This window comes from Crocodylus siamensis, chromosome 3, assembly GCF_052110815.1.
Source record: "Crocodylus siamensis isolate JL-2025a chromosome 3, ASM5211081v1, whole genome shotgun sequence".
Classification (NCBI taxonomy): Eukaryota; Metazoa; Chordata; order Crocodylia; family Crocodylidae; genus Crocodylus; species Crocodylus siamensis.
Genome location: NC_143397.1, coordinates 204,787,845 through 204,814,294, shown reverse-complemented (window position 1 = coordinate 204,814,294; position 26,450 = coordinate 204,787,845). Strand labels below are relative to the sequence as shown.

The 26,450-nt window shown below is 39.6% G+C and overlaps 1 long non-coding RNA gene across 3 annotated transcripts in view; it reads left to right on the top strand.

Moving 5' to 3' along the window:
• LOC149869364 (uncharacterized) overlaps window positions 1–26,450 on the top strand; it is a 111,282-nt gene that overhangs the window by 47,032 nt on the left and 37,800 nt on the right. The window contains exon 4 of one of the 3 annotated variants that reach the window (XR_016441461.1): window positions 21,060–21,179. The exons of the other annotated variants lie outside the window; for them this stretch is intronic. This is a non-coding gene — a long non-coding RNA (uncharacterized LOC149869364). The remainder of the gene's footprint in view (window positions 1–21,059; window positions 21,180–26,450) is intronic. 3 annotated transcript variants of the gene reach the window in all.

Here is a 26,450-nt window from a genome sequence, read left to right as displayed (position 1 = left end):
CACTTAATCCAGTCCAGTGGATGAAATGTTTTCAAAGATGATGACTCTACTCTATTCATTCACACTCAGTTGGAGACACAGGAAATTATTTTAGAATCTTGTTCTCATTATGGTCTAGTTGTTAAGTTCGTTTTGGGTTGCTGTGCACCTTGAAAAATGCTGTTGTTTACCATAACTAGATTTTTCACTGGTGATCCTACTTTACTACTCATCTGCAATCTTTTCTTGATATCCTAAGTTGTTTTCTTTAGCATTATTTATAATTTTTTTGGAAAATATGAGAACCTGATTTTTGGTTAAGATATTTGAAGGTTTTTACTTCAAAATTGTATCTAGTTTTATACACATACACACACACACATACACACACACACATATAGTCAGTATGTATATAAAACTATGATCCATGTACATATCACAAAATAAAGACAAAATACATGAATCTGACTTTATGTGCACCCTTTGTCTGAAAATAGTTTTGTACCATAGAACCCTAACTGGAGAACTAACTTTGTCAGTATTGAGTGGTTTTCTTGGCCTTGAGCTGAAACTAGCTTAAGAGCGTGAGATCTGAAGAAAAGCTTCTCTGATGGGCATTAGACATGGCCTTGTATGGTCTCTACTAGTAGTTCAATCATTTGAGGTCCAGTTTAAAGGGATTGTTACAGATAATTATTCTAGCAATGGCTTTATTAGAAATAAAGGAAGATAATATAGGAAGAGATCTCCAGAATCACTGAGCCCAGTCTCCTGCCATGAGAGGCAGACATATTGTATAAAACCTTTCATAAATGTAACAAATTCCATTTTAAAAGGAGCTTGAAGGGGTTTGGGGGAGTTTTTTTGTGGGTTTTTTGCCTCTGCTACTCCTGTTGAGGAGCCATGTCATTCAGTTGGTAAGGCAACAGGCTGTGTGGACTAGAAAAACCTGGGTTCAATCCCAGGTGAGGGTGGTGGGTTTCCACTCACTGTTTGCACTTCCAGCATGGCCCTGAAGCCCACCCATCCTCCTCTCTGATGCATATCTGGGGGATAAAGGTCACCAGAGTGTGATGGTGACCATATCACCCCTTCATGTACCAATATTAAAAAAATGGTGGAAGCCTGCCTTAATGTAAACAGTATACCTTTGTTTTACTCCCAGTAAGGAAGGCTGTTTCACAACCTCACTCTTCTAATAGCAAGAAACGTTCGTCTTATTTCTAACTTTAATTTATTTGTGGCCAGTTTACAGCCATTGTTCTTCAGCCCACCCTGTTCTTCAATTTAAATAGTTTTTCTCCTTTTCTGAATAGACAGCAACTATATCCGCTCTCAGCCTTTGCTTCCTAGGTTAAACAAACCAAGCTATTTTTCAGTCTTCCCTTAGAAGACAGGCTCTCTATACCCTTGATCATTCTATTTGCCTATTGGTGCCTGTTTAAGTTCACCTGTCTTGAAGATGGGTGACCACAATAAAATATTCTGAGATTTCACAATAGCTTTCTGCAATGACATTAATACTTCCCTATCTCCACCAGAAACATCTTGCCTCATATGTCCTAGGATTGCCTTTGCTTTTTTCATAGTAGCATCATATTGATATCATAATCATCCATTGACAAAAGCACCCAGATTGTTTTCTGTCACTTTATTTCTGGTTGATTAACTCCCAATATACAGCAGAATTCTTTACATTCATAATTTTGCAATTAGTACTATTAGATTGTTTCCTGTTTCTGTTACTGCAGACCTTAAGACCATTTGTTTCTTTTTGTATGATATTTCAGTAATTTTCTGTATTGACAGCTCCTCATAACTTTGTGTCATCAACCAATTTCATTTACACTTTTTTGTGACAAGGACATTAAGAAAAATTTTAATAGGACCATTCCTTAAGCAACTCCACTATTAGCTTCCCTTCAATCTGATAATTCCCTTTCCATATAGCTTGTCATTGTGTCTCCTTTTGGCAGCTTCTTACCCACCTTAATAGTTCTTGTGCTAATCCCCATCCTTTGCTGTTTAACAAATAATTTCCCATGTGGCACCGTAATGAATGTTTTACTGAAATCCAGATAGATTAGATCTACCAATCTATTAGATTAAATCTGTTTCCTAGTGCACAGAGGACTATAAACAAAGTGGCAAATTTAGAGTAAGTGAAAGAAACACATTCACACCAGGTCTGAATTTGGCCCTACCTGTTCAAAATGTGTAATTTAAAATCACAATACATTAGTGATTATTTAGATAGTTAATATTAAACAGGAAAAATTCAGTGAAAACCAAAAATGAATCAAATACTTCTAACCTAGAAATATTCTCTCAGACTTAAAATACTAACGAAGCTTTTACATATAGAAAAAGAGTGCTGAACTTTGGTATATTCTTATATCCAATCTGTCCTGCTTTACATTCACTCTGTATAACACCATTATTTAAGCAATAATGACGCAACAGTCCATTATCAGTCAGTTGCTTGGTTAATGAAGTGCCTGAGGTGAAGGCCACTGCTTTACTTACACAACACAAGGTTTTATTAAGAAGCAAGCATTCATCTTGGTCACTGCACCAATTCATCGTCTATTGAATTGACATCGCTATCTGTGAATAAGTTTCTATCACAAAGAAAGGGGTATCTGCTAGCATCTGATGAGTGCACTTCATCCCTTACATATTTTCCTCTGTTAAGAGCCCTGTGCTACACATGAGATCAATTTTGTTCCTTTATATCCCTACAGCACCTTCAAACAGTCAGCAAGCATCTGGGATGCCCAAATCAGTTTTATCCTAGTGAGGGTTATCTTTGCCAAAAGTGTAATTTGTTACGTGGTCATTGCTTTCTATCATTAATTAACCCAAATTTTCAAAGTGCAATGTAAATCCAAATAAAGGTTTAAATTTCATAGAGTACCTACAGCTAGGTACTGCTCTGGGGAAGTATGTGTAAGGGACCATAAACTTGAGAGTTCTCAGATGCTGTTTCTGTGGTTTAGGGTGGCTGGGTGGAGGTGTCTGGTGCCCTTGGTACGGGGGACAAGATGGCTGAGTGGAGGATAGTGCTCTAGGGACTCTGACAGAAGCAATAACTAGACCAGGGCAGGCAATTATTTTGGGTGGAGGTCCACTTACTGAGTTTTGGCAAGCTATCAAGGACTGCATGACGGGCAGCCAGGGGCAGATAAAGATTAATTTTCTAAATTTTTTAGGGGCCCCATCGGCCAGATAGAATGGCCTGGCAGGCCACATCCAGACCACAGGTCTCATTTTGGACTAGACTCTGTTCAGATGGGCTGGCTTGGAAACATGCGAGATTCAGCTACTGGATCCAGCCACAAAAAAAGGTGGCTGTACAGAAAGGAATCCTTTTGCAACAAGGACTTCTGCAGTCATTTAACTTCATTCATGTACCAGTTTCTCCACTCATTTTTCTCCAGGTGCCTCAGTAAAACTTTGTTAATTGAAGCCATCATGGGAGCTGCTCTGCTTACCTGTGTATATTGTAGTTCTGTATCTGCAGTCCTCATTCAGAATTTGTCTACACAAACAAATTGTATTGATTTAACTAAATCAGAATTGGAATCAATGTAATTCAAGCAACACAACCCTACCTCATATGGGGTGGGGTTGCTGAGAGTTCTGCATTGTAGTTTACCACAGCTAAAATGTTATCAGGCACTCACACTAATTTAAGAAATTCTATTTTGAGTGGAGGGGGCAGGGAGGGTTGCACTTCATCATCAGTTTTGAAACTGATTTAGTTAATTTTGTATGACTTCTTTGTGTAGACACAGCCCTAAAGTTGTGAATTTCCAACAAAAGATGCCTACCCAGTCCCTTAGAATATCTACAAATACTCACTAATCCTCAGCTGATGATTTCTGTTACTGGTGTTTTCTCTTATCTCCTATCAGGAAAAACATAAGCATATATTAAAACTTTTGCCTGACCCATTTCTATGACTTCACCTGTGACTTAATTTGATTTTGAATCTAGAAGAGTGGGTATTGCTCCTTTGGCTAATCCTTCAGTCTAGTAGCCCCACAGTGTAGAGGTAGTTATCCCAGTTCTAAAGCAATGCATGCCCTTCACCCTTAGTTGAAAGCCTCTTTACAGTATGTCAAACATTTCTGCAATGTTTGCTCATATTGAAATTTAGATGAAGCTCTCTTTACATGCATCAAGAAATTTTACATTTCTGTAATTTGTTTTTCTCTAGTACTGGAAAGAAAAAGAGGTCTGATTATCTATAGAGGATGAGCCACAATTCTTTTTCATTCATGTTAGAATAGCAAATGTGTATGTTTATACTGACATGTGAAAAGATGATACTCTGAAACCACACTATTGTGCCTGTCACAGCTGTTTTAGAGTGACCCATTTCCTGACTTAGAAGTCTCCAAAGAAGCTACAATAAGATTTTATTTAAACGAGATTCACTCTTGTATGAATTTCCTGTACTGTCCAGTTAATGAACTAACTTATGATACTTTAACTGCTCATTCATTATGACAAAACTGCCCACTAGAGCTATGGAACTGGTTTAAATTTTTTTTTCAACATGTTTCATTATATTCCTAGCTTTTCAACTAAAGGCTTTTATACAGAATAGACTTTTGGAAACCCTTGTTAGAGCACTACATAAAATCTCACTTGAAAATTTAGATTGTCTTGCCTAAAGCATTTGCATATGGATTAACAGAGAGCCATAAAATTGTAACAATGACTGACATTTTGGAGAGGTATGTAAACCTGTTATACAGGTTATCATTAAGATCAGTTGTTCATAGATTCATATAGGATAAGACCAGGTAAGACTATTTGATCATCTAATTAAGGGCTGTCCAACTTCTGAGTGGCTGAGGCTGCACCTACCATTGCACAGGCTCCACCCTGCCATTGCGTGGGCTCTTCCTGCCACACTCCCCAGGCAATGTGAAATCCCCTGATGTGGGTGAAGTCTCCTTGGGGTCCAGCAGGTCTTATTGCCCCTCCACTGAAGATGAGGCAGGAAGTAGAAGCTGGAGGAGGGAGGGGGAGTTTAGAAATTGTAGCAGCAGCATAATCAGTGGGAAGAGTGGCAGCCAGGAGAGAACCCATGGGCCAGGTGTTAACCCATCATAGGCTCCGTGTGGCTCACAGGTCTCCAGTTGGACAATTCTGATCTAATTAGAACTCTGGTATATCAAAGGCCCTTAAATTTTACTAAGTATATTATCTTGGGCTCAAATCTTGTGTTTGGCTAAAGTAGAGGTGATCATAATATAGCCCATAGGCTGGATCCAGCCCCCAGAGCCATGTTATCCAGCCCACTGGGTCACCACAGCTATGGAAATTTGGTGGCGGAGAGAGCAGTGGCAGCATCAATTGCCACAGCTCCCAGTCATAGCAATTAACTTTGCCACTGCTCATCCTTCCACTGTTTCCGGACTCATGGGGAGATCCATATGCCAGATGATGTGCCCCCAGAGTGACCTCACATACCCAACTGTATCTACAGACTGACCCTGTGCCACTCATCTAGGCTGTAGGGCCAGATGAGTTGGACACCACTGGGCTAATGCATATTTTCTGGAAAAAAACATCCATTCTTGATATGAAGACACCAAAGCTAAGAACAGACATTCAAAAAAGCCTGAGGCAGAAATGATCCAATCTACCTGTGTTTCTCTAAACTACATAGGTTGGATTAGGAGTGAACTAAATTCACGTTTGCCTTTCATTTGGGGGAGGCAGGTATTTGCCTGCAGTGGCCAAGGCCAGAAGGTGTGGGGCTCTCCTGCACACTTCCCAGTCTGCTGGATATTGTCCATGGGAGTGGGGTCTACAGTAGTGGGGACCATCCCTGATTGCTGCCCAGAACATGCCCCCAACCCCTTGCTGTCAGCTGCAGGGAGAGGGGGAGTCAGCACAGAATCTGGTCTCACCCCTGCTGTGGCAGCAGGGGAGGGAGGAAAGTGGAGGCTCCCACTGTGTGGACCCAGACCCCCAACCCCCATCCAGAACAGCTGGAGGGACCCACACAGTGGGGGCTTCCCCCCACTGTTGCACAGCACTGCTACCCTCCTCAGTTTGCTGCTTTTGAGTGGCAGGGGGGAACAGAGGCACCAACCTGTAGCGGGGCAGGGCTGTGCAGCTCGGCCAGCTAGACAGCCCACCCAGGCAGGCACAGTGGTAGGGGAAATGTCTTTGACATGTAGAGCCCCCAGCTGGGCAGGCCCCAGCTCTGAAGAGGGTCTGAAGCTATGGCAGGTGGTTCCATTCTCCCCTGCAGCTCAGAGGCAGCAACTTGCTGGGGGATGGGGCTGTGTACCCTGGGCACAGCAACAGGGGAGAAACCTCTACCATGCAGGCACCCCTAGTTGGGCAGACCCCAGCTCAGGATGGGGGCCAGGGGCTCTGTTCCCCTTCCTCCTCCCCTGCTGCCCCACCCCATTGAAAGGAGCAGGCACGACACAGGGCTGGGGAGCAGAAGCTTTGCTGCCTCAGCTCTATGATAGCTTAGGGCACAGCCAGAGCCGATACGAATGGGCAGAAGCTTACCCACCTACTTTTCAAAGGAAGAGAAGTTTAGTGGGGACCACAAAGTATCTTGGGATGCAGAGGGACTTGGGAGGGGATCTGGGACAGAAGTTCAATAGACTGGTCTAACCTAAATAGATTAAATCTGACACTACACCCATCCCAGTCTATCTTAAGCCGGGTTCCACCATTTTTAAACCAGTCTATGTGCACTAAACTTATGTTTTGTTATAGGTTTAGACTGGTTTCCAACCACTCATACTGGTTTATGTGTAATTTCTGTACTGAGCCCAAGAGATGAAGAACTTACTATTTCACTCAGCTTCCCCGCCACAGTGGTTAATCATTAACTGCTAAAAGTCATCTTCTAACAATTGGTTATGTCTTTACTTGAGTGTAGACAGATGAACTTGTAAACTCTCATAATGTAAAACAGTTTGTATATGGGGCCCAGCACTCATAGAAGGTGCTACATAAGTTTCTCACCACCAGGTAGCAAAGAGACAAGATCTTAGCCTTTTCTGTGGCCCTGGTTTGCTGGCATCTTCTGAAATAGACTGCCCTGTCTTCAGGAAAAAAAATTGGGCCCATAATACCCAAAATTTTTAGGTCTTCATTTCTTCTGGTCTCAAGTCAGACAGGGGTCTGGTATCATTTCATGTAACACAAAAGATAGACACTTGCCACCTCAAGTTCCTCCAGGCTTTGAATGCTTCACATTAGCAGCTCCTAGAGATGCACTTGGACTCATGGTGCTGAGTTCACAATCTCTTCAACCTGATTGCTTTCTCTATCCTGATTACCCGACTGTCCAACTTGTTTTTCCAGAGTCATGTAGCAGAGGAGATGGTGACAGAAACTCTCACAAGGTGCACAATGGAAAGTGCATAGGTGGCTACAAGCTGGTGCATGAAGAGGAAATTGAAGATATAAACATGGATGGTTCACTTTGAGACCATCTCTTGACTCTTTACACTCAATTCTGAGTACAGAAGAGCACAGTAGAGAGGGTTGTGCTGTTGAGGATCAGCAGTGGCATGAAAAAAATTAAGATAAGAAAGGCAACTTTGTTCTAGATTTATGTGAGGATGACCCTAGAGCTGTTCAGGTAAACCATCAACATGTGAATCCATTTGTGTGCAGAGAAGCTGGTGGTGAGAGCAGTTTGGAAAATGGCAAACCTTAACTGCCAACAGCTTGTGGCCAAGTGGACAGATCCACTGCTAGCTCTTCCATTTGTGCCATTAGTGGGTACTTTTTCTGTGTTTTCTCAGGTTCTCCAGTCCCTAGGAAGTTACTCATGGTCTCACCAGTGTGGGGTTTCCAAATTGTATTGGCATGATTGACAGTGTGTATATCCTTATCATTTGCCCTCTGCACCAAAGTTTGGAGCACATAAATAGAAATTGATAGTTCTCCATTGTGCTGCTGAGTGTCATAAATTCCTTTTGAAGATTCATGCTGGGTTGTCTAGCAAGGGATATGATGCTAGGATTTTCATGAACTCTAGCCTTGATCCTACCATGAGGCAGGGAGCTTTTGCCTTCAGGGGCCTTTCCCTCCAGTTATCACCAGTAATCCAGTCTACCTGCTTCTCTTACAGCTCACATAGTCATCTATGGAGGATTAAGATTCCAGGGGAAAAAAGGCTTTTCAATAAGTAGTTAAGCAGCTATCAGATGATAATGGACTTTGCTTTTGGACATCTGAGGGCCAGGTGAAGAGCTATCAGTGTCCAGCTGGATGCATGAGAACATTATCTTTCCAGCATAATGATGGCCTCATGTGTCCTAGACAACGCTTGGGACAAGGGACACGTCTACAAGTTTACTGCAGAGTACACTAATTAGCTTTGCAGTAAATGTCTTACATCTAGATGTGTGGCCCATTAGGCCACAGGAAACTACTTAACTACACAGCAGGATAGTACTTGTAAATATGAGTACTTTTTCTGCTGCAGAGTTTTTCACTTTGTAGCAGCATATGTGTAAATGCTGATGCAGTTGGCTAGGGAACAAGGGTACTTCAGTGTGGCAGCTACTTGCTGGCTAGCCCCACATTGGAACACCCTGTTGCCCAAGCCAGCCCCTCAACAGCACATTGAGCCAGGTAGGCAGGGCCAGCCCATCATTTTTTGGGGCCCCTTGCAAGATATAGTTTTGGGGCCCCCTGATCCATCAAAAAATAAAAATTGTGGTTAATTGTGGTATAAACTTACTGAAATAAAATAGTTGGGGCTGGGTTGCATGCATGTGGGCTGCACTGTGGGGGGCATGGGGTGGGGGCAACACATGCTGGGGACACCTTTGTTTCCTCCCTGGGGCCGGGGCCGGAGCTGGGAACTCCTCCCCTGCTTGGCCAGGAAGGGACTCCCTGCCTGCATCTAGCCCTTTAAACATGGAATAGGTGGTGGGGGGGAGAGGGGAGGAGGGAAGGGGGCAAGCAGGACACAGCCCCTTGGCTGCAGGGCTCTCTGTGGCCACAGGTTCCTCAGGATTGAACGGGCCGGCCCTGCAGGCAGTAGCAGCTCTTGGCTGGCAGGCTAACCCCCAGACTGCCTACCAGGTGGGGTTGCTCCAACTGGATCAACGTGCTGTAGTCCCAGGCTCATGTTAAAATGGCATGCCCAGGAGCAATAAACTCCAGTGCAGTAAATTTATTGCTTCACATTAATTGCACATGTAGACATGCCCAAGGGGTGCGATACTGGTAATTGGTGGGCTGTGGAGACTGACGGATTTCCCAGAACTGTGACTGACTGCAGCCAGTACTCTTTGAAGGAATTATTGCCAAAAAGCCTTGGCTGACTAGTTTAATCAGGTCAGGGATGAGGAATACAGATATGAGAAAGAGTTTTACTTTCTTAATGTGCACTATAAGGGGCCAGAAATAATAAAACCCATTGAAGAAATATTATTGTTTTTATTTAACAAACAAACAAATAAATAGTTCAAAACAGAAAAAAGTGACTTATTGTGGAAAAAGGGGTTTGGCAGGGAAATGGTTTATATTCACAGAAAGGGCTGACAGAACAATGTAAATATGGAGCTATGTATAATCAGAGTCCTAAGGATGGATAGTTATTGCTCTGTTTTTTGTATTTTGTAGTGGAATGGTACAGCTGCATGCCATTATGATGGTTAGAGAGGTCAAAGATAATCTGTTCACTTGCTGCTGTCTCCTGAAATTGGGATCACCAATGAACAGCTATTAGATGGTTAACATTCTTCTTTACACTGTGGAAGGTAGTATGTGGGCAGCTGTGAATGGCAGGGACATAGGGAAGATGCTGGTTATGCATCCATGGACTTTCTCTGGAAGCTCAGGGGCTCAAACTATTTCTGCTGTGCTGGCAGTCACACAGGGAGTGGTAGTGTGAACAGTTATGGGCTGTTAACATGGCAAAAACCCCGGCTAGGTTTCAGCATTTTTCTGCTTGGGGAGGGAATCAGAAGGGAACATGATTCTCTATAGTCAAATTATTAGTGAGAAACTGCACAAATATGGTTGGGGTGGGGAGCTGAGGATTGTCTCAGCTGGGGGTCCCATGATATTTCTGCAGAGACACTAGCAGCTTCAACCTAGCCAAGTAGAAGTGCTGCATTGAATATCTTAGGGCTATGCAATGGAAGCACTAACAAACCTGCAGAGGTATAGCAGTGCAGTGCCTCTGGCTTCCTGTGATGGGGCTAAGTGGGTGGGGGTTTAGATTTGACTTTGATAAGGTCCCAGAAGGGGAAATGAAAAATGAGCACAGAAGTGAGTTGGCCATGTGGGGTAGGGCTTGACAGTGGCTAAGGTGTGCATCTTAATATGTCATTCCAGAGGACCAGTGGTCACTTGTTTGCTGGTTATTTGTGGGGATTCTGCTGTTACAAAGGCCTCACCCACCAGTGCTGTTGGCATCTTGGGTCATGGGGTTTTGGTAGGCTGACTTCAGAGAGGCTGGTTGGCAAATGCTAACATTGCAGGTAGCTGAAACTTAAAGATGGTAGACCACCTTAATTTGGTGTCAGGACTTCTCAGTTCTCCTGGATCTTGAAGAATGCCTGACTTTCAGGCCCTCTATCTTCCATGACTTTGCCTTGGGGCTTGTCCAAGTCTTCAGGTTCTTGCCTGGAATCAGTGAGGAAATTTGGCGTGACACTCTCATCTCTGGTAAGGATCTATGACAGCTCATTGTATGAAAACATGTGACCTATCTAGTACCATGAGCAGTTGTTGATATCCAATCCCTATTTGTAGCAGGGCTTTAAGTCTATGTCCTTGGCTTTGCATTGCTGCTTGTAAGAGTTGTGCCCCAGGAAGCCATTTTCACTACTATGGTGTGGTGTCATAGATAGATTCCTCAAAACAAACAATCCAGGTAGTCTGATGAACTGAGTCTTCCCAGAGGTTGATGAGGTTACAGATCATCTTGTGCTATCAGTTGGTGAAGTGATGGGCTGCACCTGTCGTACTGCCGGGTTGATTTTGGATATATGAATAAGCCAAAACACAGAGCAGGGTGGTGCAGAACAAAATTATGGTGTTGAGCTATTGTCCTTGGTTTATAAAGGGTGTGATCACATGCAGTACTTCCAATACCAAAACAGTTGAGGTCAGAGGGTGGCCAGGAAAGCCACAAAGCACTGTGGGATTCAGTTAGACTGACTGATCACATATTCTGATATACCTATAAATCTGATTTATGCAAGTTTGCCAGACACTGGGGTGCTATGTTACCAGTTTAAAGCTATGTATCATCTGTCCATGGATTTTTAAAACCAGTTTAATGTCACTTAAAAAAAGTATAATAGTTTTGTGTGTCTACATCCTCTGCTTTAATTTCTCATACAAGGTCAGCGGTTCTTAATTTTTTAGGCTCAAGGCACTCCTCAGAAAGTTCCAGCTCTTCATTTTCACTTGTTATTTGACTATTTTTCTGTGGCAGAGAACTCTAAAAAACCAGGACAAGTCAGAAAGTTTTTGATATTATAGTTCATATTTGAAATCTCTGAGTTTATTTTGTTAATCTTTTGTAGGTGTTTGCATCCCTAACAGTGCTAATATTATATGGTACCCCACAGCATCCTTAAAAGGATCTTGTGGTACCCTAGTGCATGTCAACACAGCACTGTTACCTGGCTGTCATGTGGTCAGCAATAAGACCTGTCCCTATCCTTGTGTTAGCAGGAAGCCCAAACAGAAGGTTGGACGTGCTAATGTTTTCGTGGGAATATCATGTGACTCCTAGCTGAGAGAATCTTTAACTTCCTTCCGATTCCCCTCCCTTGCTATGCACAGCTGTATTTGCCCATCCACAGCTAATTTTTGTGGATGTCTTTTGAACGATTACCTGTTGTTCAACATTTGTTTAAAAAAACATGAACACTAGAACTGAAACAAATGGTCCAATATCTTTCTTTCCAATGCTATATACTTGCCTACATCTAAGGATCACATTAGTTCTTATTGTCATAGCATTGAACTGGGAGCTAATGTTGAGGGGTTTTTTTGTCCTAAGAGCTTTTTTAGACACTATTTTGGAATAATGTTCCCCTTTTTAAGGTATGGCTTGCATTCTTTTCCTAGATGAATAACTTTGTATTTGGCTGGATTAAAAATATTGTGTTTGAATGGGCACAATTCAGATCATGCAGTATGGCAGTTGTTCTCATAATTATTTACCATCTTTGTGTTATCTGCACATTTTATCAGCTGTGGTTTTATATTTATTTTCAAACCACAGATGAAAATGTCAAATAGCATTGGGTCTAATGTTGATATCTGCAGAACCCCAGTATAACCACCTCCATTTCATGGTGATTCCTCATTGACAACTGTTTTTGAGAACTACCATTTAAATTGTGTGTGACAGGTTGGGAACCTCGGGGTCGCCATGCTCCCCCTTTGTTACCCTCTCTACCGCGCCAAACTACCTATCTGCACCTCGCAATCTCGCCCGCCATGTCTTTGGTCTTATGTGTATAATAGGGAGGCTACTTTTAGTCTTCTTGGCTACAGTTCTCCTGTGCTATATTGGTCCATCTTCTGGAATGGGGCTCAGGTGCACCCCAGCCTTATGGGCTATGCATGGCTCCAACCACCCTTGTACCAAACCCCAAGCCTCACAGATGTACCAGATGTTCTTTGGTCTTATTGGATGCCTTCTTGCACTGCCTGCCCTCTCCCTTGGGGCTTGTTGCACTGCCCGCCCTCTCCCTCGGGGCTTGTCACACTGCTCGTCCTCTCCCTTGGGGCTTCTCACACCTCCCACCCTCTCTCGGGGCTTGTCACACCGCCCACCCTCTCTCGGGACTTCTCACATTGCCCACGCTCTCTCTTGGGGCTTTTTGCACTGCCCACTCTCTCTTGGGGCTCCTTGCACTGCCCGCCCTTTCTCTCAGGGCTTCTCGCACTGCCCATGCTCTAGGGGCTGGGGTACCCACTCGGTTGTGGTTCTCCTATGAGGCCTCCTTCATCCCCTTATAGCCTCACCTGGCCCTTTGGTCTTATAACAACAACAAAACAATAACACAAGCTCCTGGGCTATAACATAAAGCTAAACTGCTCAGCTAACCTCCTTTGAGTCACCCTCTGCGGGTGTTCAATCCTTCACTAGCATAACCGACTGCTCGCGTTCAGGCCTTTCTCCTTTGCTTAGTCAGGCACCACTGCTTCTCCTTGGCTGCCAGCCGACAACCCCTCTCTTGGCCTCCAGCCTGCCCCTTCCGGTCAGCTGACTCAACAGGTGTGGGCTCCTAGCTCCTCCTGGTTGCCCTGGCAACTGGCACCTGGTGGCCATTCCTGCTCTTCAAGTAGTAGGCACCTCAGTGCCCTGCTACATTGTGCTTTGTTGATACTCTAGAATTATTTTGTTTATTAATTTAATTAATCATCTAGAAGAAGATGTCAATGGTATGATAATTAAATTTGCAGAAATGGTCAAACAGAATAAATAATACAAAGCAATCCAGAACGAGTAAACAGTATCAGTTAGAAGAAAAATTATTTATCTTGAAAAAAAAGTCAAGAGGGGAATATTGTATTTCAAGAACAGTCATTCTATATGTGACTAATGGGTAATAGCATATAGCAAGCTAGATAAGAGCTTTCAAGACGAAAGGAGTTGAAAATAGCTGGTAGATACACTTATTAGCTGTAGACAAAAATACTTCAAGCCACAATCCATAAAGGTGATAAGTTCTTATCAATATATCAGTGGTATTACATTGTGTGAAATATTGAATTCAGTTATTGGGCATTGTAATGCTAAAGAGATGTTGAAAAGGTAGTGGGAATTTAGGGCTGAATTTACCAATACACAGAGAACACTTTGTGCCATATAGCTTGTGCAAAGTGGCTGCAAAATGGCCAGAGATAAATTATGCAAAATTTTGAAATGATGTTGGTGAGCTCTCTGCTAGATCAAGGGATCTGGAGGCAGAGCTGCCACTTATCTGCCAACTACCCTCTCCCCCATACCTGATGTAATGAGGCAGAAGCAGTGTTTATGATGGGTGTGGCAGCAGAGGGGTGAAGGTGCAGTAATACTGAGCTGCACTATCCTGACCCTTGTGCTGTAAACTCTTGGTAGATGCCTTGTTGCTCTCACTTCTGGTTAGAACACGGAAGCACAAATTACTCAGTTATGCTAGGCCAACTCATTTTTGAGGGGACAAAACTATTAGAGTGCCTTATCACTGTTGCAATCCTATCTCAGAGAGTCAAAAATAAGAGTACATTGTGAAGAAATACACATTTCTTCCAAAACAACTGAAAATGAAGGAAAATGAGAACTTCAATAAATGCACTGCTGATGACTAAAGTAGAATCTATATCTGGTTATGCCAAGAGGGTGCCCTTATCACAACTCCTAAGAATCTTGATAGACTGATTGAAAACCATCACTGAAAATCAATGTAATCATTCACTGATTCCTCCTCCGGTTCAAAATTACTTGAAGCTTCTTCAAGACAATCCCCAAAGGAAACCCTCAAGTGCTCAAATGGACCAGATATTATCTTCCTAACTCAGTTTCTCCTCTAAGCTTTCTGTCAATTACCTAAGGCTACATACATGCTGAACTAGGATTCATAGCCACTATTTGCATCTTAGGACCAGTGTCCTTTTTCTTAAACCCTTAAGAAAAACTTCATACAACTGAGCTTTCATCAGATTAGGGTATCTTGGCAACCAGGGAAGCATTTTATCTGTCTTTACTGGAATCTGGTGCTTATTGAACTGACCCTGATCGCTAGGGTTCCTACCCTTTATTTTACTTGCCTATTTGAAATACCTGGCAAGTGGGTCATGAACCACAGTCATTTGAACATAGATGCTTAAACTTGCTTAATCCTTACCACCCAAACTGGTCTTTATTAACGTGCCAAAAAGACTCTTCTATGGATTATCTGGTACATTATGGCATCATTCTCAAAAAAGGACTCTTGGTCAAGATTTGTTGATGCTAACTTTATTTTCAGCATGAGTTTAGGATAACTAAGTGCAATTTACAGCCCACATGCTGACACAGCACCCCTTCCATCTCTCCCCCCCCATCGTCTTCAAAACATACAGCCTTATCCACGCTTTCCTATTCACTTACTTGGTTCCTTCCACAAAAATGACTCATTGTAGTGATGAGAGGCCCTGCTGCTCTTTGTGGTGTACTCATTCTATGCTGTAGCAATGTATCTAAATAAAAGGCAGCATTTTTCCAAACATTTTTCCCCAGGCCCACTTGCTAAGATAGAATCCTAAGTCTACGTACTGATCATATTTGCCACCTTAGGGACTCATTTCCTTTTAGATTCATCCCTCTTCCCAAAGCTTCACTGCTATTATCCCCTTGCTCCCATGCACTAACAAAAAGATTTTAATATATTCATTATGCAAAATCTTGTCTTTTGTGACCTTTGGCAAGAGTGCCCCCAAAGGACTGGCCAAGCGTAATAAGCTCACAAACAAACTACCATGTCAGCCAAGGGCACTACTGGCCAATTGAGCTAGTACACATTGCCCTCTCCCAAAGCCCCCACTTCACACCTGGGATACCCCTGAGGTGGGATTGCAGGGGTTCTGTCTCCATTAGAAAACTGTTAATCCTTTCTGGCAGCTAGTAAGTAGACAAACAATCCTCATTGTGAATGTTAAAACATTCACACAAGCAATAGTACCAATTGCCATTTCTTAGATGAAGTGCCCTTCCTTTAAGTTCTCTTTCTCTCTTCAGATACAGATTTTTAATGCATCTGTTCTTATTTAAATTAATCTTATGTTTTTAAAAGCTTTGTCATTAAGATCACTGGGGAAAATGTACTCACTCATCTTATTCTTTCCTTAGTCCACTTTTCTCTTGTCCTGAGCTATTGTCTAGCTTTGTGGGAAAATGCCCGTTTGCCCATTCACTTTTTGTTGCTGTGGCAGATTTACAGCAGTTTCTGTCCACTAGGCAGCCAGCTAAAGAACAGAGGGGAAAGGATGTGGCCATCCCCTTCATTACACATGCAAATGATACTGATAAGCTAGAGGACCAAAAGAAATTATTCATTTTAGTCAAAATCAAACTTTGCTGTAGAAGAATATACACTTTCCCATCCCCAAATGAGATCATATGGACAGAGTACAGAAATTAAGAAAACTAATACAAATTATTGGTAAGTCTGACCCCTCCACCTTAGTATGACACACATTTAAATTTTATTGTGGAACACATTCAGGGAATTCATTGCTCATCTTTCTTGTTCTTCCTCTGGTTTGACACACTAACAGTCTCCAGACAGCTTCTCTGAATTCTTCAGAAATACTGCCACTCTGACCCCTGTACCACAGATCCATTGACTTACTTCATTTGACTGTCTGGAATGACAACATGTTCTCACAATGCCTATAGCAGTGGACACATCTCTTTTCCAGCTCATCTCTGTGTCATGATGCAGAATATTGTGACACAGATTGGCTAAATAAAAACTACTATTTTAGAAGTCTTGACACTTCTGAAAGAATAATCCAAAGAAGCATGAGGACAAAATCTCTTGTTTCATAAGCATTACCTGCAACAGAATTTGTCCACTGCATATAAGTGTGGGGTTTCTTTGTGACAACTGTCACTTAGGGGTAGATTTTCAAAGGCACAAGACAGACTTAGGTTTCAATTCCCACTGAAAACCTATGGGATTTTGGAGTTTAATGGTCACTGGGCATGTCTACATGAGACACTGACTGTGCAGTAGCTGAAAAATAGTGCGCATTAGCATGTCACAGCATGTATAGTACTTGCTAATACAGGTACTAAATAAATCTACAGTAATGACTGAACAGTAGCATCTCATGTAAACATACCCAGTGAGTTCCAAATTTTCATTTTGGACCTAAATGAACTTAGAGATATATATATTTATTCTTTTAAAACTAAACTGATGACAATGGTAGAGCAGTTGCCTAGGACATTCAGGGCCTGAATTTGGAAAGTTTTCAATATTCAGAGTTCCAGCTGCTCAACACATAGAAAATCAAGCTTAAAATTTCTCTTATCTCAGCCTTGCTGTAATTTACTTTTCTTATATCAATAAAACTAATATTCTTTTCTTGGCACAATACTGTAAGAAAAACCTCACCCATTCTCACATTACTCTTACTGAAATCTATTTATAAATTACAAAAATGCTCGTTAACCTGACAGGACAACAATGCAAAACAGATAATATGTTTACCACATATGGGAATTGTGGCCACTTATTCTTTTAGCATATGCTTTAGACATTCATTCTGCATAGAGTAAGTACAAATGATCAGTTTAGAAGCTCATTTAAAATTGTGTCTTTCCTTCACACCTGTGTCACATGAGTCAAAGGTATCTCAATGCGTTAAGGGTATATAATAACATTAAGATTAAAATAAGGATCTAGACTGTTGATCAGGATCAGAATAGAGATAACAGTAGACATACTTGCCAATAAACACAGTAAACAACCACCAAAATTACTATTATGATTACTGAATATTAACAGAAAAACTCTGAAGATCACTTGCTGAATACTGGGAAAGCAGTGAGGTGTACAGATGAAGTCCCTTGAGAAATTGTATTCTTGCATTCTTGAAATCTATGAGTGTTTTTCAAGGTTATGCACAAATAAAGCAAATTTTCTTTATAAAAGATCCAAATTACTCATCTTGTCCTATATTTCAGTCCATTGTGGGTTTCTTAAGTATTGTAACTGACCTTTGGTAAACTGTCATTTCATTGCAGTGACATGACTACATAAAACTGGTCTGCACAATATATTACAGATTAATTGAGGAGTATGCCAGCTCTTCTTAAAAAGCCAGCTGAATGACACCAGAAATTGTGATGATTAATTCACCCTGTGGAATTTGTATACTTTTTATGGGTGAAATTTCATTTCCAATGAGATATTTTAAACAGTTAAAGAGAATGCTCTTGATTTACTTGGGTCATTTCATGTTGCATTTTTTCCTTACAAATGAGAACAATTCATACACTTTGCCTCATCTGAGCAGGATCTGCAGTGAACTATACAATGTCTACATACATCTTTAATGAAGCAAACTGTTTATATGTACAGTATAAAGAAAAAAACTGCAAATGTGTTGTTATATATGTGTGATGAAAGAGAAGAGAGAATAACTCTCAGTCTTCTGCACAAGTTGGTATCCAAAAGCTTGCACAACTTACCCTTAAACAAAAAAAGATCAAGCCAAGTATTTGTTTTGATCAGGGAGTCTTTTGTCAATGGTTTGTCTAGCTGCACAGGTCATTAAAAATAACTTTAAAATTCAAAGATAAAGAGTTTGCATGTTTTTGGGGGATGAACAGATCAAAAGATGTAATTGTACCACAGCAGAAACAGCCACCAATATATTGAAATGAAAAAATTCTGCTGAATTAACCTGAAACATTAAATATTTAACGCTGCATTAGCAGACCGTGGAAGTGTTTGCTAATTATCTGGTAAATATTTGATCAATAATTATTTGCATGAACATTTTCACACATCAATAATAAAAAGAGGAAACATGATGAAACAATTATTACAACAACTAGGACTGTCATTTTGTTGTGTTTTGACTGTCTACTTTCTGTCAGTAAAGTTGGCTCAAATTTATCTGGTTCTCATTTTATAGAAAAAAAGATCATAAAAGGCACTAGAGATTAAATAAGCAGTATTATTTTCAAGGCATTTTAAACAAGGATGCACAGAGTCCTTGGGCCAGAGCGCCAGCAGTTCAAGGCAGTCTTTAATCCAGCTTTGTTTTTTCTCCCTAATGTTCTCAGTTGGTATGTCTTGATGCTCACCCGTTATGAAGTAAGTCTCTAAATTAAATCACAGTTGTCATTTAAGAGCAATAGTTGTAAAATTAAATATAGAATAACAGCACACATTGTTACAGAAATGGCAAAATCCAAAATTCCATGACAATAAAATCTACACTGGAGGATACAGATACTTGTTTCACCCAAACAAAATGCTATGGTTTATAAATATGACTGTAAAAACAATGGCACTGGCTCACCAGAAGGCAAATGATCAAATTCTATTTTGAATCCCTGAAATTCCTAGATTGTAACTGAAGATTAATGTAACCAGTTTTAAGAGCTAATTGGGTTGATTTTCAAAAATTCAGAGTTCTTACAGATCCCAATGGTTTCACGAGAAAATATAGGTGTGCAGGATCTCAGGAAATCAGGCCATATATTTTTAGTTTGTCAAATGTTTGGATTGAGTACTTTGATGTATTTGAAAATCATTTGCTACAAATGTGATATGAAATCACCATGAGTAGGCCAATGTGCTTAACAGCTAGAATTTTTTTGCATGGATTTTAGACAACTGTAGGCTACAAAATAAAATCCAGGATATCTAAAGAAGCTTTAAGAGCTTGATCTTGCACTAGTAGTTTTTTCATTGGCTCTGATAGAGGCACAGATGCAAGGTATCTCTGTAGCCTACAAATTCTTTAATGCAGCAGCAAAACAAGTAGATGATATGGGGGCAAATACTAACACAAATATTGAGTCCCTGCCTTTTTCAGTTGAAAATTGTTTTACACCATAACAGGAAAAGTAGAATAGTCTTTGACTGGGGCACCAGTGATCTTTGATGTTCTGAAACAGGTTCTTCTGCCTTTTCATTCCAGTTACATTTTCTGAGCCCCACAAATGCAAGTTTTAATTAGTTAGTCACATGCTACATAAACAGATCCTTTGATTTTGTTTCTTTCTTGTTTTTCATTAAGCTTTATAAACTGGACTTCTTAACAATAAATGAAGCTACTGATGTAAAAAGGTCATATCTGTGACCTTTCACATGTTTCTTCTGCTCTGTATTTATGTACACTGTATACTTTTCCTCAAGAAAAGATTCTTTATTTGAGAGAGCTTAAACTGTTCAAATTTGTAATGTACTGGGATTTTGGAATATATAGACGGCTTAGTGGATAAAGAACTGACCTTTCAGCTCTGAACCCAGTTCCAGTCCAACCTTAGATAAGTGAAAAGAGTTTTGTGTCAGCTGCCCATGCGATAAAACTAGTTCTACCATGCATCATTCAGTGCAATTCAGCACAACCAGCAGTTTTCCCCCCTCAAGAAAAGCACAGCGAATATGGAAAATGAATTGCTTCTGTCTCTAGAGAGGGTGGTCCTCTAGGTTCGCCTTTGAGGTTATGAATGGGAAGTGTTAGAAAGCTCATACTACTGCTGGTTGCCAGTTCTACTTCAAAGAGATAAACAGAGGGTCACAGTTTAAATCACTGATAGGGTAGGATGTATAAATATAAATACGCACCACTTACGGAGCTTTTCCACATCCAAATGAAGACTGCACAGTGTATTCTATGTAAAGTACAAATAGTTGTAATGTCTAAAATTATTTTGGGAGCTGATATATTTCTACATATGTCATAAGCAAGGACACTTAAGATTTTTCCCTGGGGAGAAAAGTTCTTTGCAATTCCAGAAGGCTACAGCTTCCCTATTTCTCTTTACAAGAGACTCCTTTTCCAGAGTAACATATGTTTTGGCAGAGGACTGAACAGAACTCTCTTTAGAGTATATTCATGCCACTTATTGCAGTGATGGAGATAGTTCTGATTACCCTCCACAGAGTCTTCCAGAGACTGCCAGGATGTGAATGGAGCATCAGATCCAGTAATCAAAGACATTTCCTTACCCTAGGACCACAGAGCCCAGACCACAATGGTGGTTCTACATATTTGCTGAATATGATGCTTTTCCACTGGGAATATTTTATTTGTTTTTATCAGAATTATGGACTGTGTCTTTATGAAAAAAACTTTTAAAAGAAAGCTGAAATGTGAATTGAGTTCATTTTGTTACTGAAACTCAGAACCTGCAATCAGTTACCATGTAATTAACTGGATTTCTTCTGTCTAGTGAATGTATTAATTATCTGCAATATAGCATAATGCTCCCTCTTCTCTTGCACACAGACACAGTTCCTGGAACACAGTTTGTTTCATTTGATACTTTCATGAGGCTTTAGTAATTTAAAACCATTTTTAAACAGTAACCAAAAACTACTCTTCAGGTATTTATGGAGACAAGACACCTTCAGAAAGAAGAAAACCCACCTCCATGGTTTTCATTGATTAAATATATCTTCATGATTTATCTGTACATCTCATCGATGGACTTTTTCAGAAACATGGTAAACTGCAATTTGAAACCATGTCCACCTATTCAGTGTCTCATGGCTCTGCTCTTGTGTTAAAAATCAAGGGAAGAAATTTGCTTTAAAGATAATGACACCTTTGGAATGTTAATAGTACAAAACTTTCAAAAGGTAAAATTATTTCTTAGCTGAACTAGCAAAGAAGCAGATTGGCTTAGTCCATTTTGCACCTTTGTGCTAGAGAATCACTGGGTTTAAATTACAGCAGCTTCAGTCTTTGCTTTTCAATCCCTTAATCCTTAAGGAGCAGAGGTTTCAGTTCAAGACAACTTCAGACAGAACACAAGAAAAGACTCTGTGAGCCTACCTCAAGTATGATGATCATTTTTTCAGCTGTAATCTTTCACTTGCATCCCATAGTAAAAAATGACTGAGGAAAACCAGTGTCAAATAATTAATGCATTTTCAGTGAAAGGCTCTTTCCCACTATGGTTTAATACACATGCATGAAAAGTAATAAATACTTTCATGTGAGCCACTTGCAGACATTTGTAGCTATGGTTTTCATCACTCTTTTACTGGTATCTCCTCACATTTGTGAGCTTTTGTGAGATGCCTGAGCTCAACTGGAAAAGGAAGCTAGTCTGGGAGGTTTACATCTGGTAGCCCACACTATTACTTAAACAAGCTACGTCAGTTTTCAAAAAAGCGACGCAGGTCGAATCAAGGCAATTATGTTCTGATCTAAGGCGCATATATTTGTCAATTATTTCCAGGTGTTCTTTAAGCTACATATTTTTCTTATCTATAATTAATATTTTGCTAATAGGGCCGAAGCAAAATGTCAGAGGCCTCTCAACTTGTCTTGATTTCATAAACACCAGGTTCCAACAGTAACCATTTTACAATGCTTAGGTTTTTAAGCATTATATTAGTTTATGTCATGACTATTATTTAAATTATAAATTTCCAGGTGCTGTATATATTTTTTTGATCAAAGGGAATGGAAATGTAATGACTTATTTAGGTTTGCTCCCTGAGGACTTAAACAGTATATAGTGGAAGTGGTCATAATTTATTTTCAGAACAATTCTGGAAACAGTTATGAAAACCTTTAGTTAAATTGGTACCTGGCATTTTGGGTTGGCTGATATTTGCTAACTCATGTGAGTTGCACACTTTGAAAAATGCTTAACTAAACATCATATAAATAATGTTACTTTACCAATTATAAAATGTTCAGATTAACCTCAAACTCTGGTGTGTCTGGCACAAACATGATACATAAAAGAATAGCAGAAATCCAGGTTAAAAAACCAACCAATCAAAACAGACAAAAAAGAACCCTTTATGGACAAGCAAAAGTGATGCTTTTTTTTTCTTTTTTAGATGACTACTTTCTCTGAATTATAGGAGATGACTTATAACATTTGATTCATACTTTTAAGAGAACATTTTCTTTTTTTCTCTCCCTCATAATAAGATTGTGCTAAGAAGTGCTGACAACTTAGAATTATAGAACTCAGTTCACATTCCATTCCTTTTCAAACTGGCTAAAATAATGCATGACACTTCTTGGAGAATGTAAAATGTATGCAGCAACAGAGAGTTAAAATTTTTATTTTTGATCTTCTTCAAACATTGTTTGACCTTAATCAATGTCTTCCAACAAGCTTAATGTGACATAACCCTGAAACAAAACACACAGCTCTCAGGTCCGGCTCTGGAATGAAAAAGCTGTGATTATTAGTCCTCTGTGTGATCTTTTCAGATTGCACTGATGAGATGAAGTTTAATCTCGTTTCTCTCCTCTCCAGTACCACAAACCACAGGCAGTTTAAGGCAGCCTGGAAATCTCTTACATCTGGAAGAGCAATAATTCATGGGATTTCACTTGACAGCCATGACAGGCAGCAGGGCAGCCAGAAACAACTGTCTCTTATGTTGTGCTATTTGCAAAAAGTCAGAAGAGGAGGAGTAGGCACAGGACCACATCCTTCTTTAGCATATGTTAGAGGAGGAAACCCTTTTATTTTCTGCCAGATGCTCCATGAATAGGTCCTAAATATTACATAGACAGTAGCTATCACTTCCAAACAAAATTCCTTGGTGTCTGCTAAGCTGCAAAGCATATGAAGGCCTATTGTCTGGCAAAGGGTCATGGTTAAATTTGCAGATTTTTTTATAGATATTTCAGATTCTACATTTTGATTTATAGGCATTTGCACACCCTGCTGTGCATGAATATGATACCATCTTCTGAGCAGGATTATTTCATGAAATGTATATGGGATTTAGCTACAGTAACTTTTACTGGGCAGCTTACAATGGCTAGCAAAGTACTAGAATTTACTGCGGCACAGCTTGTGTTGTCAGGCTCATGGCTGGTGTTTATGATTTCTGCAGAAGCAGAAATAAACAACTTCTCCTTAATGGCTCTCTTTATGTGTAGGCAGCAGTAGCTCTATCTGGTCTCACAACAGTAGCTGGTGCAGTGATCTGTCCCATTTCATGTGGAACCAATGGCTGAAAATTTGCATTTTTGCTTTTCTGAGTTTTCTGTAGAAGTAGCCAGGAATGAATAAATCAACTGCAAATGTTTGAATGAGTAGCATTCCATTCTACTGCTTTTCTGTGCTATAAATACATGTTGGCTAAAAGAGATTGTGGAACAAGAGCAAAATGATCAGATTCATTTTTTAGCTTGTCTTACAGTCTATACCCACACTGTAAATACTCTGATATCAACTGAGACTTACTTAAATTACTGTTTGAAGGAAGAAGGCCCGTTTTCTAAGTGTCTGTGGTCAAGTAGCTTAATCAACATTTTTTATAGACATTAAAAATATATCTAAGTAAATATTGAAAATTGTATAGGCTACACTAACCAATATACAGATGAATTAAAGATACATTTTCATCATTTATATACATACACACAATAAAATAGACTGAACGTAATTGTCTAAGTAAAGCTTTTTTGATGTAACAACTGTTTTTAAACTTCAAAAGAATGTCGACATGCACTGTATATATAAGCAGGCAGAAAATACTTTTTTTAAAGAAATGAGACAACTGCTCCATGCCAGAGAATAACAATTTCTTTGCCAAACTACACATTGTTAACTTAAAATGTGTTCCATGTGGAAATAGGAAGACTGATCTGATGGAAAGGCTAGTGATCTAAAGTCAGCTGGCTCTGTGCCTGTCAACTACACATTTTGGCTTCCAGTTTTACAGCTAGAATTGGAAATATTTATTTTTCTATTTTTTTTTTAAGAATAGCTCTAGCACTAGTGATGCAATGAATTTACCAGTAAACTTGCATACATAAACTTCCAAGCTGTAAGCAAGGGAAAGGGAATTTTGGATCACATGTACAAATCAGATTATGCATTCTAGGGATTTTATTTTATATTGACTCATTTTCTGAAGCCAATTTGCCACCATTTTTGTATACTCATCACAATTTTCTAGGCAGAAATATTAAATTACCTTATCTTTTCAGTCTGAAAAAATATAAGCACAAGTTAGCCATATATTTTTGGGAAGCACAATATCCGTATAGGATGCAATATTTTACCCTTCAACACTGCTTAGCATTATCTCTGTTGAACAACCCTTTAAAACACACTTAGTCTTCAGCCCTCCCCAAATGATAGTTATACATTGTCCCTATATGAGGCCTGCAGCATATTGCAAATACAGAGTATTCACTTAGACATGAATGAAAGAGCTAAACACCTGAGTTAGGCCTTAGAAAGAGGCTATCATTCCACAATATTTTCTAAAGGATTCTCCAAACTTCATTTGTTATTCACATTAACTTACATCCATCATCCTATTTTAGTACATATTTTCCAGCACATGCTGCATGGTAATTAAGAATACAGAAGGTTCTATTCATTGTGGAATATTTTCACATTCTTTAGATATACTGAGCACCATGAGGTTGAATTTTGATTACTTTTAGATTTCTGGGCACACAGAGCACATCTAGAGCACATTTGCTTTTATTTTTAGTTGAAAAATATTCCTAAAGCAGTTAGCAAGCCTGTGGATACTTAAACAGCAGAATTTCAGACATGATTCAGCCAGAGCTGTTTACTGCAAATATGATTGTAGGGAGCTTTTTTTTTCTTCCAGTAGAATACCCATATTTTATTTATGATTTTGGATTTTATTTCACAGCATTCCAGTTTAGTTTAGCATGATGTATTTAATAACCATGTCTACTGTCTTAATTACCCTATAAAGCAGGGTTCCATTGGCATTTGACCCTCCACAGCATTCCAGAGAAACTGCAGGACCATGATAATTACCAACTGCCTGTGAGAAAATTAAACAAAAAAGGCCTAACTTTTAAACCACCATTTTAAACGACCTATTACATCTCAGGAATAAATCATTGATGAAATAGCCTGCTTAACAGGAAAATAGCTATTCCATAGCAAAGAATTTCCCCTTGCATGATCATGAAGAGAATATTAAGTATTCTTCAGCTTAAAAGGTTAGATTTTATGTCTGTCCAATGCCTTTTAATGACATATTTTTGTGTAATTTTACTGTAATCAAAGCCTTTTCCTATGTAGGTTGACTATTTTGCCAGACTTAAACATTTTACTATTCATAGAATATAAAATCTATTTAAATGTGTGCTGAGGAAAAAATTGTGTTTATAAATGTAGTATCTTTCATCATTAGAAGAATCTCCATTAACAAAGCTTGATTTACTTTGATTAGCATAACCATTTGCTATATATTTTTCAAAAAATGCTAATCAATTTAAACTCAAGATAGTTTAGTACACCATATTAATTGCTCACACAGTCCAAAATATCTAATCAATTTTGAAAATCTAAATCATGGCTTGATTAATTTGATCACTGTGTCATTATTCTGTATCTAATGGCAATTACTATACTTATTACTTTAATAAGACTTCTATTTCATCTGTCTTTCGCTAAATGTCAGCTTATATTTTTTTCTAAATATTTCAGCTTAGCTGAAAACTGTCATTCACTTCCAGACCAGATCACCACTGCATGTAAACAATGTAAAGTTAGGATTGCACTCAAAATAAAATTTACCTACCGAATCTGTTATTTAGGGTATTGCCTTTCACTTTTACATGGACAATACAAGGGTAGAAATCTAGAGACTATCCATTACTTTTTAAATACATACCAGAACATTCTCTAAACTTTTAAAAAACATTTGACTTGAAAAGGGCCTCTGTTTTCAACAGAAGCAACTAGAAGTTTAATGAACAAAGAGTTTATGAGAGAGCCAAGCCACAAACTAAAT